General features: G+C 40.4%; 1 long non-coding RNA gene across 1 annotated transcript; it reads right to left on the reverse strand.

Annotated features, from left to right (window-relative positions):
• Nucleotides 1-962: 962 nt before the first annotated feature.
• LOC120534439 lies at nt 963-8872 on the reverse strand. Its single transcript, XR_005634748.1, has 2 exons — nt 8678-8872; nt 963-2334 (listed from the first exon to the last, which is right to left on the reverse strand). It is a non-coding gene; the product is annotated as an uncharacterized LOC120534439 (long non-coding RNA).
• Between the last annotated feature and the right edge of the window lie 6028 nt (nt 8873-14900).

A 14900-nucleotide genomic window follows, 5' to 3' on the forward strand; every position in this document is an offset into this window, starting at 1 on the left:
CTCCATTCGCTTACACTAAGAAAGGTTCAGCTTCTTTTGTTGTTTTTTTTTTCTCATAACTCATACCTGTGAGTACTTTACACAGTCTCAATAGCATGTTATAAGGGGCACTACACAAGTTTTGTTTAGGATTCAAAGTGATGAGTCCATTATGAATCCTAAGCCCTTCTCCTAAGGTGTACTTTCAAGTTTCAAAACTCTCACTGCAAATTCAAATCTAATATTTTTTACTTTCATTAAATTTCATCTCACCATTCTGACCAAACTTGTATGCTGTACAAATCTCTCTGTAATAATTCAGCCAATTCTACATTATCCACTCTTCCTCTAACTTTAGTACTCACCTTCAACTGACCAGCTTGTTGTCTATTTTCTTACTATTTTCTTAGTTAATACATATTAAGTGGAACAGCAACTCCATCATTGATTCATATGCGCCTCCCTGATCAGCTGCTTTAGTCGTTTCCTCATAGAATTTCACCATATTAGACAAACAACATCTAAACTCCTACTGACTACTCCTTAATACACTTGATTTATTAAAAGGCACATCGCTAAACCTTCCTGCTCAGAGCCTATCGAATAGACCCTTTCCATTTGGGCCGCCATCTTACTTCTGAAACAACTGCTCTGGTATTGGGTCAGACTGACTATGTGAAGAATCGTCTGGATGAGAAATCAAGACTTTGCACAAGTAATATTAGGTGGACTTCATCACAGCACAGTAAGATGGTTCCCTTTTTCTGTCCAGAAATGTATTATTCAAAATATCTACAGCCCAAAACTCCAAGCTTTTTTGCCTCCATTTTATACGCTCTGGAAGCAAAATACAGAGTGCATGAAAAAGGATGAGACCCCTACCTGATTTCCTTTATTATCGAACATTTCTGACACAGAGAGATTTCAGGTCTTCAATCAACACCATCTATTATACCAGAGTAAATAGGTAAACACTTTCTGCTAACATCTTACGTCATTTATTGAAAGAATAAAGGCATGCAACGCCAGTGGCTGGGCTGTGAAAAAGTAATTGCCCCTTTACACTAAGCTGGCTGTGCCGCCTTCAGTTACAAAGACTTTGTCAGACTTTCATCATTACGGAGGAACTTTAGCTCTCTCTTCCTTTGTTTTCATTCAAAAACGCAAGTAGGCTTTTGATCATAAGAAGCTATATTTTCTGGTCCTGCTTCAGCACGTCTATTGCAGACTGGTCTGTGCTATGACTTGGCCCATCCAAAACTTTTGCTTTTTTTCTTATTTTTGGCCCGTCTGGTATGAATTTGCTTTTTTTGTACAGGAACATCGTCTTACTGCATCATCTCAATCTGCTTCAGCTCATGGACAAATGAACAGACACTCCCCTTAAGAAATTCTCCTGCATGCAGAGCAGCCTTCATGGTCCTTCAATTATGGCGAGTCCAGAGACAGAAAAGCATCCCCATACCATTACACTACCATTCCCATGTGTTATCGTAGGCATGATGTTCTTACTATACATGTAACGCTGTTAAGTTGTTTTAGTTTAAGCCGCATGCAATGGTACACACTTTTGTCTCATCTGTCCGTGGAATATTCCTCCAAGAGGCTTGGGGATCATCCACGTCCTTTCAGGTGAAAGAGACACAAGCAATTAGAGTATGTTCTTGTTGGCCAGCAGTTGTTTCTGCCTAGTACTTTCTAATGAAGCCCACTTTTGCCCTGTCTGTTATTGATTATGGAGTCATGAATATTGTCCTTTGCAGACGCAACAGAAGGCTGCAGTTCCTTGGAATTTGTGACTTCCTGGATGAATTTATGCTGTACCCTCGTACTGATTTTGGAAGGCCGGCCACTCCTGGGAAGATTCACTACTGTGCCAAGTTTTTTCCATTTGGAGATTATGGCTCTCACGGTGGTTCGGTGTAGTCCCAGAGCCTTAGAGGTGGCTTTGTAGCCCTTTCCAGACTGATAGGTAGCAACAACTTGTTTTCTGATCTCTACGGGAATTTCCTTTGATCGGGCCTTTAGCGCTTGTTGAATGCTTGGGCTGGCAACTCAACTCTGACAGACTCTGAATGAAGGTCACCTTCATTTACACTGTATATCACCTCATGTTTCTCCATGCCAATGCTGAAAGGCATCTCCTCAGGCTCCTCTTTGATGATTACCGACTCCACCTCATAATCCTCCTCTTTAATGCTGAGACTCTGCTGTTCAAGCTGGACAGCTTCCCATTCAATATCCTCCTCCTCCTTAATATTTACTGTCAAATTCTCCATGGGATTCTTGTCAGCCTGCCATGTCTCCTCTGTCAGATTCATCTAGATGTTACAGGAAATAACAGTTTTTCGCTCTCTGAAGAAAAGAAAGAAAGAGAATAAAGTCTACCAGTATTGCACCAAATCAAGAAATTTGAATCTGTTCAGTTGATATAGAATCTACTTAGTTAAGGATCAAGTCAAGATGGTCAGTTTACAGAAACAGCACCATAAAATGATGACAGCAGCTCCTTATACACCATGTTAAACGACTAGTGAAGGTGATAGGGGCTGGAAGGAGACCACCTTCATAAACCTGTCCAAAAGTACTTACTATGTCGCTTACCCCGTGGACTATAATGTTTGCTGATGACACTGTGATCTGTAGTGATAGTAGGGAGCAGGTTGAGGAGACCCTGGAGAGGTGGAGATATGCTCTAGAGAGGAGAGAAATGAAGGTCAGTAGAAAGAAGACAGAACACATGAGAGGGAGGTCAGTGGAATGGTGAGGATGCAGGGAGTGGAGTTAGTGAAGGTGGAGGAGTTTAAAAACTTGGGATTAACAGTACAGAGTAATGGGGATTGTGGAAGAGAGGTGAAAGAGAGTGCAGGCAGAGTGGAATGGATGAAGAAGAGTGTCAGGAGTGATTTGTGACAGACGGGTATCAGCAAGAGTGAAAGGGAAGATCTACAGGACGGTAGTGAGACCAGCTATGTGGTATGGGTTTGAGACGATGGCACTGACCAGAAATCAGGAGACAGAGCTGGACGTGGCAGAGTTAAAAATGCTAAGATTTGCATTGGGTGTGACGAGGATGGATAGGATTAGAAATGAGGATATTAGAGGGTCAGCTCAGGGTGGACAATTGGGAGACAAAGTCAGAGTGGTGAGATTGCGTTGGTTTGGACATGTGCAGAGGAGAGATGCCGAGTATATTGGGAAAAGAATGTTGAGGATGGAGCTGCCAGTTAAGAGGAAAAGAGGAAGGCCTAAGAGAAGGTTTATGGATGTGATGAGAGAGGACATGCAGGTGATGGGTGTAACAGAACAAGATGCAGAGGACAGAAAGATATGGAAGAAGATGATCTGCTGTGGCAACCCCTAAATTCTAGTACAGGCAAAAAGATTATAATAATTTGACACACATTACTCTCAGTTTAAGGTGTGGCAATCCATGTCTATTTCATGTGTGATCAGCAAGCACTAGCGTGTGGTGTTTTCCAGATTAAAATTAAAATATACAGCTGATCAGTACAGTAAAATTAAAACAGAAAATTCAGTGCTGAAAGACATCCAGAGAAGCTTGGAATTAAACCCCACAAATTTAAGAGGGAAACTATTACAAGGAGCATTCTACAAAATGTACTCTTTGTGCTTTGCCAGAGCTGGTTGATATAAACTAACAAAGAAATGCAACACTCGTTGGACTGGAATTTTGACAGTCATTGCTGAAATAATCATAAACAAATGAGAATAACTGGAAATAAAACAGAACAATATCAAAAACAGTAAAACAATACCAACGATGGACATAGATAAGAGTCATCTTGCAGTTCATCAGTATCTTGAGTGGTGGCCACCGATTGACAGCCTCTGGCAAACACAGCTAAAGAATCCAAAGTTGCGGATGCTCTCCCATTCTCACTTACCAAGCTGCTGAACATCTGCAGTGTTCTGATGGCAGATTACATCTCTCTATTATAAAAAGAAATCCTGTCCTGGAAAGCAAAAGCAAGGCTACGATACGAGATCTTCTCGGAAGACATCTAAAAGACCCGCGAGAGAAAAGAGACTTGCCATGGTGCGTTTCACGGGAATATAGAACGAGATTCTCGCAAGACAAGCCCTAACTACAAGCAATAGTAGGAAAAAGGACAGCAGCTGTAAAGGCTTTAAAAAGATTGAAGGGTAGCGTGGCGGCAGCCCCCCCGGGAGCGAGCGAGCGAACAGCGTTATACATCCTGCAAGAAAGAATTTAACCACACCCGGGGCCGTAAATAAAACAAACAACTATTGTTTTTAGAACGTCACGCGAGACCAGCCAGTGAGCCATTATTTAAAACAGGTCCAGAGGCATCTAACCCTAGTAGTTGTTGGATTGCATCTGTCAGACAAGCATCATGTGCTCCCAGCTCTTAAAACAATGACGAGAGACAAGCAAAACGTGCAGATCGCCAACAGCAGGAAGACAGCAGATGATGCGACAGCATATCCTTAGCGTACGTTCATACGCACCTCCCCTTCACAATGAGTATATTGCCTGGCTGAGGTAAAGTCATCCCTGATGGAGGATCGCAGAAATCGTGGGAAACAGGTGTCCTTTCATTGGATTAGCACTATTTCAGCAGTGGAATGGCCAAATGGGGGAGGCAGCTTGATGAATGAGGTATCCAGGACTTAAAACAAATCCAAAGCATATTATATGATATCATCTAATGTGAAATTCTACTCCGTACTTCTAGAATTTTTATTTTTATACAGTATCGAGGATTTGTTCTGTTCTGTGTATTGTATTGACCGTCTTCTTTTTGACACCCACTGCACGCCCAACCTACCTGGAAAGGGATCTCTCTTTGAACTGCCTTTCCCAAGATTTCTTCCCTACAAGGGTTTTTTTTTTTGGGGGGGAGTTTTTTTCTGGTCTTCTTAGAGGGTCAAGGCTGGGGGGCTGTCAGGAGGCAGGGCCTGTTAAAGCCCATTGTGGCACTTCTTGTGTGATTTTGGGCTACACAAAAAATAAATTGTATTGTATTGTATATCCAGTAAACCAAACACGGGGGTGGGCGAGCGAAGTGAGCAGGGGGCGGAGGCCCCTAGTAACTTAAAAAAACAGGCATGTAAGTAGGCATCAGTATCACAAAATAAGCCTGGCCCTCAAACTCGAGGGGAAGTCTTGCAGTCTGCACACTCTAATGGACGGACGGGTTCCATGCCTGGCCAAGACGCCCCTTCTGCTTATGTTCCGGGGGAGCAGCCATGGATTCCTCAGTACCTCCCCCGGGACGCTTGGTGGAAGCCTCCCTGGTTGACAATGATGCCTCAGTTTCCCGCAGGGTTTCATGGGAGATGGAGTTCTCCCCAACCCTGTGGGGACTTGGGATGGCCACCAGGGGGTGTGGCAGAGATCGTTGAGCCCAGCTGCTCTAATTATCGGCCCCACCCGGGAGTGCAATTGGGAACAGGTGAGCAAGCACCAGGAGCACTTCCAGGAGGGCCATAAAAGGAGCCAGCAACCACCACTCAGAATCAGGAGATAAGAGGATGAGGTTACCTGAGAGAAGTGGTGGTGCCAGCGGAAGGATTGCTGTGTGGATATTAAGGTGATTTGGGACTGTGTTATACCTGTGGGGTTCACGGGGAAGACGTGCCCGACAGGTGAAGAAAAAAATAAAAGATTTCTGTCCCTTTTATACGTGCCTCAGTGTTAATCTGTGCTGGGTCGGGTGCTCTTATTCACAACACTTAATCCAGCCCAAGCTTATAAACCCTAAAGGGAGAAGGGAACCATACATACATCTGGCCATTTTAACAAAACAGTCCTTATTATAATAAAGTACATTCAACAAAATATTCAAAAAGAATAGGCTGTCTCAAAGAGGCTACTTGAAAAAGTAACTAAATCCAAAGTTAGAAACCAAAAAGCAAAAAACTTTAAATGAGCAGAAAATCCAAAACATCTGACAAAATTTAAAAAGAAAATCCAAGAAAGGAAGACAAACAACACAAGCAGGAGAGATGATGCCTTAGCAGAGAAATGTATATGATACATAAAGGTACACTGGAAGACCCTAATTGCACAGATGGAAAAGGGGCACAGGAAAATCTACAAGTAATACAAAACACATGAGCAAAAAGATGACAGCAATTGGCACATTTAAGAGTTAGTTATGCTATAAATATCAAGGTGTTGCATTGTTGTGGTATCCCTCGTTTGAAAATGTTCGAAAATCTTTGCCCTTATCACAGGTGTAATTGTGGTTATGTGAGATGTCCTCCATGCCACTTAAACAAAAGAACAGAATGAAACAAAATAAAGTGTGTGAAAACAAAAGAAAATCATTAGAAACCTCCAAAACGTTAGCGTGTCCTGATAAAAGACAAACACATAAAACCCATGCAAAAATATGGAAATCCTACACTGGAGAGATGAAAGGCATTAGATAGATTAGATAGATAGATTAGATAGGAATATAAAATGGCGGCATGATGATTTCGCAAAATGAAAAATGTTTAAACAATAACAAAATGCATAAACTAACAACAACCTGAGAAAAGCCCAATGAAATCTTAAAGAAAAAAAGAACAGAGACGAGCAATGGCAGCCCCAAGAACAGAAGTGTTTTGATTTGGGAAAATGGTTCAAGGGATTAGAACATAAGTAGGCAAAGAATCAGAGAGAAGAGGTCCAATACTTCTATTTTATTTACTTAATCAACTATAATAATCAAACACATATAATGCAGACATACAAAACAAAACAATACTTACAGACATATAAAAAGACACAGAGCCATCATCCCAGACCAGTAGACTGAGGGGGCCCGCTTGTCAGTCTTGTCAGAGGACCAACTCATTTTTGCCTTACAGGTGGAGGTACAAGGTCATATAACAATACAATTCAATACAATTCAACTCGGAGTCCTGCCACGTGCAAACGTTCGCTGACAACACTGCTATCGTGGGCGGCATCAGGAGTGGGCAGGAGCAGGAGTACAGGAAACTAATCAAGGACTTTGTTAAATGGTGCGACTCAAACCACCTACACCTGAACACCAGAAAAACCAAGGAGCTGGTGGTGGATTTTAGGAGGCCCAGGCCCCTCATGGACCCCGTGATCATCAGAGGTGACCGTGTGCAGAGGGTGCAGACCTATAAATACCTGGGAGTGCAGCTGGATGACAAATTGGACTGGACTGTCAATACTGATGCTCTGTGTAAGAAAGCTCAGAGCCAACTATACTTCCTTAGAAGGCTGGCGTCCTTCAACATCTGCAATAAGATGCTGCAGATGTTCTCTCAGACGGTTGTGGTGAGCGCCCTCTTCTACGCGGTGGTGTGCTGGGGAGGCAGCATAAAGAAGAGGGATACCTCACACCTGGACAAACTGGTGAGGAAGCCAGGCTTTATTGTAGGCATGGAGCTGGACAGTTTGACATCCGTGGCGGAGCGACGGGTGCTGAGCAGACTCCTGTCAATCATGGAGAATCCACTGCATCCACTGAACAGTGTCATCTCCAGACAGAGGAGTAGCTTCAGTGACAGACTGCTATCACTGTCCTGCTCCACTGACAGACTGAGGAGATCGTTCCTCCCTCACACTATGCGACTCTTCAATTCCACCCGGGGGAGTAAATGCTAACATCATACAAAATTATTGTCTGCCTGGTATACTTTCACTGTTATCACTCTTTAATTTAATGTTGTTCTTTATCAGTACGCTGCTGCTGGAGTATGTGAATTTCCACCCTGGGATTAATAAAGTATCTACCTAATATTTTTGTTGTTTTACAGAAACATACTAGTTGATTTCCTGTCTGTATTTTCTATACATTAATGGATGCCATTAGCTTAAAATACTGTTTTCTAATATTTTAGTTTCATTGTTTTGCTGATTTTTTTTATCCATAAAACATAACATTTACCATTTCAAATGAAGTAAAACAAAATAAATTAGCTATAACACCAGATGAATGAAGACAGCAGTCAACTGCAAACAACCAATTAACTTTGCTTTTATATTTGCATGTTGTATCCAGCCACTCACAACAAAGTCTCACGTTTTCTTATTTATTCTTGCAACTCCAAATTGTCGTGTTAAGTGTGTTCACGTTAGGTTGTTGCCTTGTATCTGACCATACTAACTTTAAATGGCAAATATGGATTTAAGAATGTTACATTAACAAATAGCCTGCGGTGCACAGACGCCCTGTTCAGTGATTTTCCTAACTTGAGCTTCATAATGAAGAGTTTAGCGGATGGGTGGCTGTTATAAACAGATGGAGAACAGTACAGTGGCAGAAATTCCACTTCACTAGGATCCCCCCATTTGACTGACTCGAGCGCCTGCTTTTAATTCACGAACACTTCTCGGCCGATCGGACACCTGCTCCGTGATGGACAAGATGGGCAATTATGTGCTGCCGTGCCGCTTCGCCGGTTTAGTGAACTCGAAGTGTGCAGGGATCCTATACGAACGTCGCGACTCTACGAGAAACGAAACACAGACACGGCTGCTTTGGGTCTGGGCCCTTTGGAGGATTTAAGGTGTGTCCGCGGGGGTTTCGGGTTACACTACAACCGAGTAGTACAGACTGCACTAGGGCCAGCGAAGGTAAATGTGGTTCTCAGCTTTGAACTGAGTCCACTGGAGTAAATATAACTGGAAGATCTGGAAAACCCAACTGCTATTAAACTAAGAGCCCAAACTCCAGTCACTTACCCCTTTGTCTTTCGGTGACGTGCTTCGATTTAATGCCACTTGCACTTCTGACTGACTGACTGACAAAACGAAACTCGATCCCATCAGGTGACACCACCAATCTAATGATCGTTTGTAGGCTACTGCCACCTGTTTGCACAGGAAAGAATCGAAGCGTGCAGCGACTTTAGGGTTTGTCGCTTTTATGACGTCACGCTCTTTTAATGTGAAAGAGTCTTGTGCTCGCGCGACCAGCCGCATTCGGTATTGGCGCATGCTCCATGCCAAATTCCGCGCTGTCTGCCTTTTATGTACACGCGCGTTGGATCATCCGCTGCTTCTTCGAGCCCGCGCACCGCCGTTTTGTCACTTCTTAAACATTTCTTTCTGGTTTATGTCCTGTTCTGATAGTGTCTATCCGCGTTTTCGTTTTTTAGTCGAATAATCATATTGTACTTATAATTAACAACGTGGAAATACTATAATTCTCTAAAAAAATCTTATAACCAGCAAATCACATTAATGTGACCTGAAAATCAGGAATGAAAGCAAATAGTTATATTATTTTTGTAAAAATGAAATTAAGTATTATCAGAATTAAATCTTAAGCCTGAATTCTTTTTCCTCGTCCTCTTCATCATTTCCCACTTCTAAGTGGAAATGCTGATATGCTGATCAACCTTCTCAACACAGCTCAGTCCTGCACCTTCTCCCTAGTTAGACCCTTTTCCTTCAAATCTTCTTTTACTTTATCCATCCACCTCAGCTTTGGCCTCCCTTGCCTTTTCTTCCCCGTACTACCATTCCCATCATTCTTTTGGCCACATATTCATTGTCTCTCCTCATCACATGTCCAGACCATCTCAATCTACTTTCCTGTACTTTCTTAGACTTCTCTCACACTTTTGTTGTACCTCAGATGGTCTCATTTCATATCCTGTCCTTTTTGGTAACTCTACACATCCATTTCAACCTTCTAATTTCTTTTCTTTCTTTCTTTCTTTATTATTTTTATTGCAATCCATACAAATCAATCAAGTTTTTTACAAAAAGAAAAACTGAGTTAAGAACAAATCGATCCCCACCCCTGAGAGAGAGAGAGCAAGCCAAACGGCGTGAAATTTAAGACCTGTAAACATACCTAACTTAATAAATTCTTTGTGCTTTATGAACTTATTTTAAAATATTACTGATTAGATCCTGCCATGTTTTGAAAAAAGTCTGTATGGATCCTCTAACTGAGTATTTGATTTTTTCCAGTTTCAAATAGTATAACACATCAGTTTCCCACTGACTTAAAAGAGGAGAGTTTGGGTTCTTCCAGTTTATCAGAATGAGTCTGCGTGCCAAAAGTGTAGTGAATGCAATCTCAATTTGTTTGTCTTTCTCCGCCTTAAACCCCTCTGGAAGAACCCCAAACACAGCTGTTAATGGGTTAGGAGGGATTGTGAGTCCAAGGCTGTCTGAAAGGTAATTAAACATTTTAGTCCAGAATAATGTTAATTTGGTGCAGGCCCAGAACATGTGACCTGTTGAGGCTGGAACTTGGTTGCAGCGTTCGCAGGTTGGATCATGTCCTGGAAACATTTTGGAGAGTTTTAGTCGAGACAGATGTGCTCGATATATAATTTTGAGTTGTATAATTGTATGCTTTGCGCATATGGAGCTCGAGTGAATTCTCTGCATTGCTACTTTCCAGTCCTTTTCTGAAATATTAATTGAGAGATCTTTTTCCCAGTGTCCTCTTGGATCTTAGAAAGGAAGGGATTGTAAAATGATTTTATATATTGTAGAGATGGAGTCTAAGTCCTTGAGATTGAGCAATATTTTTTCCAGCGTGGATGAGGGTGCAAGATGAGGAAAATCTGGAAGGTTCTGTTTAGCAAAGTTCCTGATTTGAAGATAGTGAAAGAAATGTGTAGCTGGAATGTTAAATTTGGAATGTAATTGTTCATAGGATGCAAAGATGTTGTCTATGTCTAATCCACTGCATCCACTGAACAGTGTCATCTCCAGACAGAGGAGTAGCTTCAGTGACAGACTTTTGTCACTGTCCTGCTCCACTGACAGACTGAGGAGATCGTTCCTCCCCCACACTATGCGACTCTTCAATTCCACCCGGGGGAGTAAATGCGAACATTAATTTTATTTTAATTCTTTTCATTTTTATTACTATTTAATGTAATATTGTTTCTTTGTATCAGTATACTGCTGCTGGATTATGTGAATTTCCCCTTGGGATTAATAAAGTATCTATCTATCTATCTATCTATCTATCTATCTATCTATGTATCTATCTATAAAGATCTCTAAGAAAGTTAATTCCAAATTTTTTTCAGATATTAAAAACTGCATATGTTTGTGAAGGTTGAAAGAGGTGGTTCTCTTGCAGCGGTGCCACAGAAAGAAGCTTCTCCGTCTTAAAATGCTTTCTACATTGGTTCCAGATTCTAAGTGAGTGGAGCACAATTGGGTTTTTAGTGTATTGCCGATAACGTGTGTTTATTGGAGCGCAGAGCAGGGAATACAAAGAAGTACTGCAGGATTTTACTTCTATTGCGGTCCATGCCTGTGTATGTTCTTCTATTTGTGTCCAGGTTCTTATCGACTGTATATTTGCCGCCCAGTAATAAAACTGGAAGTTAGGTAGAGCCATGCCACCTTCTGCCTTTTGTCTTTGTAGGGTCGCTCTTTTCATGCATGGATGTTTTGAATTCCAAATAAATGAGGTTATTGTTGAATCTAATCACTTAAAGAATGATTTATTAATGTATATTGGGATGTTTTGAAATAAAAAAGGAGCTTAGGAAGAATATTCATCTTAACAGTGTTAATTCTTCCAGCTAGTGTGAGATGAAGGGTTGACCATCTATGGAAGTCTTGCTTGATTTTTTCCATGTAGACGGCAAAATTTTGCTGATAAAAAGCTTTATGTTTACTTGTGATGTTTACCCCGAGGTATTTAAACTGTTCTGCAATTATAAAAGGTAGGGTGTCTAATCTAATATTATATGCTTGAGAATTCACTGGAAAGAGTACACTTCTCATTTCTGACACGTCTTCTCCTGCTCTCCCTTTACTGCCCATGTCTCATACATTAAAAACCAGACTGTTAACCTTTGTCTTAATTCTTCAATCACACAATACTCCTGAGATCTTCTTCCAATTGTTCTATTCACACTGCACTCTGTGGGTTATCTCTCCATCTAATTTTCCATTCAAGGCTACCACTGATCCTAGATCTTTAACTGTATCCACTCTTTTTAATAGTTCTTCCTGCAGGCCAACTTCTGAATTCTGATCCTTATTAAACCTCAGATATTCTGCCTCCTTCTGATTTATCTTAAACCCTCCATCTTTCACAGCCCTTCTCCTTTCTTTCAACTGTTCCTCCTTTGTGTTGCTACATAACACAATGCCAAAAGCAAAAAAGCAAGCACCAGTGGGATTTGGAAATTCTGCTGAGGGATATTATATGTTAGTAATGTTATGATTTGCTGCTGTGTGGAAGGTAAAAGACATCATGCTCTAAGTATCTTTTAATAAGATAATTGTGCTTTAAAATGGTGTTTATTAATTCCAGTTGCCATTAGAAAAATGGTCCACCGAAAAATGTTTTTTTTTTTTTTTAAATAACTGTTGTTTTTTTTATAACCCTGAGTTGTTTGTAGTGATGACTGAGAAAAAAAAAAATCTATATTGTGTTTTCATGGAGAACACCAATAAAAAAGTTTTTGATACAGTGGACTTCAATAGAGACCAATGCTGAGCAACAACAAATAATATTAAAACACCTATGAAATAATCTAAGAATATTCACATCCAATAATCCACATATGAGTTATCCAGTTGTATGCTCGTAACATTGAAACACAGGTATTTTTGAATAAAAAAATACTTCTGGAAAGTCAAAGCAGTGCATAAAAGTGAAGAGCATTCAAACAAGCTCAAGATTTTGAATTCAAGTCGAGGCTCTTGACCAGATGAGGGTAACATGGAGTTAGGGTGATGTCTGATTCCATTTGAAGCCAATTAATTATCTGATTTTCTACAGGTATACACTCATGTTATTCTCATCCTCAACTCTTTTATTTAGGCAGGTTTCTGTTATTGCTGTTATAATTATGTACAAACTATAGCACTCTTAAAAATCTGGGTTCTTTAATGGCACTTTACTGGATTGTGTGGTTCCTCATAGAGCCATTGCTTGACAAAGCACCATTTCATTCTAGGAAGGGTTCTTTGCATATGAAGTCGGTTCTTCATGCTTTGAAAAGCCTCCTAATATGTTAAAAAAAGCCCAAAACCTTTAGTGTATGGTGGGCTACCTAGCAGGACCTGAACTTGGCCTGTGTTATTGTAAGCAGCAAGAGTCCTTTTGAAATGATGACCCATTGGTATTTCATAAATCTGTTGCCATCTGTTTATGATTATTTACTGTATGGAGCCAGTTACATACATACATACATACATACATACATACATACATACATACATACATACATACATACATACATAAATGGTTCTTTCTGGAACCTTTATGTGGACGGGTCTTTTTAGGACCAAAAATGGTTCTCCTATGGCATCACAATGAAGAATCACTGAGGCGCTTTAATTTTGAAAAGTGCACATACAAATCTAAGTCACTTGTTTTTAATGTATTACTAGGGGCTCTGCCCACGATTGCTTCGCTCGCCAACCCCCGGGAGGGCACTACATGTTAGCAATTGAAAGAAAATTATGTTTCATGTTGCGTTTGAGGTATTCGTTGCATTACACATTTTTGTTCTGTTTGGCTTTGAAATGAACACACAAATACTTTTTAAACTTACACTTTTACTGAAAAATTTCAGTAGAAACATTTTGTTGAAGTAACTTTTCATCAATAGCGCATTGAATTTTGATTCCGTCTTTGGACTTTTATCGTGACAATGCAATATCTAACTTCCTGTGAGTGAATTTTGTTTCTTTCTCTCTAATAAATAAACCAACTTTTGTGAATGTTTGTCCCTGTGATATGTTAAATTGTCTTTGCTAAGGCTATTCTAATGGGAAACTGTAAATGTTTTAATATGAATGGCATCTCAAGATCACCTTTGGTGTCTAATGTTATCTATCCCCTGAAGATGTACTACATTACCTTTCTTGTAAAAATTTTACATGTCAGAATTGTTTGACCAATTTTGAATACAACTAATCTTGTCCTATTGCATAGTCCATCACTCAGACATAAATTCCGAAATAACATTACGATACATCCTTCTTTTAACAGTAATTCGGCCGGTGGAAGACCAGATGGTGTTAATGGTTGTAGATATTCTTTGTGATATTGAATAATAATTATTATCATTATGAAATAATTCCTCCCATATAAGTAACATTTCTCGGACTGCCTTCTTCCATCTCCAAAACATTTCTAAACTTTGTCCTGTTCTTTCGCAACACAGTACTGAAGTATTGGTTAATGCCCGAGTCACCTCACGTATAGATTACTGTAATGCTATTCTATCTGGCATCCCACAAAAACATATCCATCCGCTCTGAACATTTAAAGCTCTCCACAGCCTCACTGATCTCCTACAGACTTGCACTCCTCTCGCTTGCTCAGATCCTCATCTGCAGCTCTACTTTCTGTACCACACGTCAGACTCAGTGCTATGGGAGCTCGAGCGTCTCTCATTGTACTCCTCAACTCGGGAATTCTCTTCCCTCTCATATACGTCAGCTCGATTCAATAACACATTTTAACACTACCATCAAAACTTATGTTTTCAAACTGGCATACCAATTGTGAATTTTGCACTGTTACTGCCAGTTATCTTTGTTTGTTTGCTAATTATTGCTTTTTGATTTATCATTCTCTTGTTTTAACTTTACTAATGTTTAATTTTATTGTAAGGTGACCTTGAGTGCTAACATTACAAAACGGGATTTTCTAATAGCTAAATATAACCAAAACAATTATTCAGCCTTACCTATGAAATGTAGTCACCCGGGATCTGGTTTGGAGCGTACAGCGGTTTGTTCAATCCCAAGCAGCACATTATTCATTACTTCACTCCACAGCACTGCCACTCGCAATATGGCGGCGTCGTTGACGTACGATGTTGCTGGTCATGCGGCGTCTAGTAATTCTATGGTGAACAGTCCCGCGATGGCCAAAAAAAAAAAAATCATGTGACATTAAGTCGAAATCATATGACACAAACACCCAATCCAATTTGTTGTTCAGCAGAAAGCCTGA

Source organism: Polypterus senegalus, chromosome 8 (assembly GCF_016835505.1).
Source record: "Polypterus senegalus isolate Bchr_013 chromosome 8, ASM1683550v1, whole genome shotgun sequence".
Taxonomy (NCBI): domain Eukaryota; kingdom Metazoa; phylum Chordata; class Cladistia; order Polypteriformes; family Polypteridae; genus Polypterus; species Polypterus senegalus.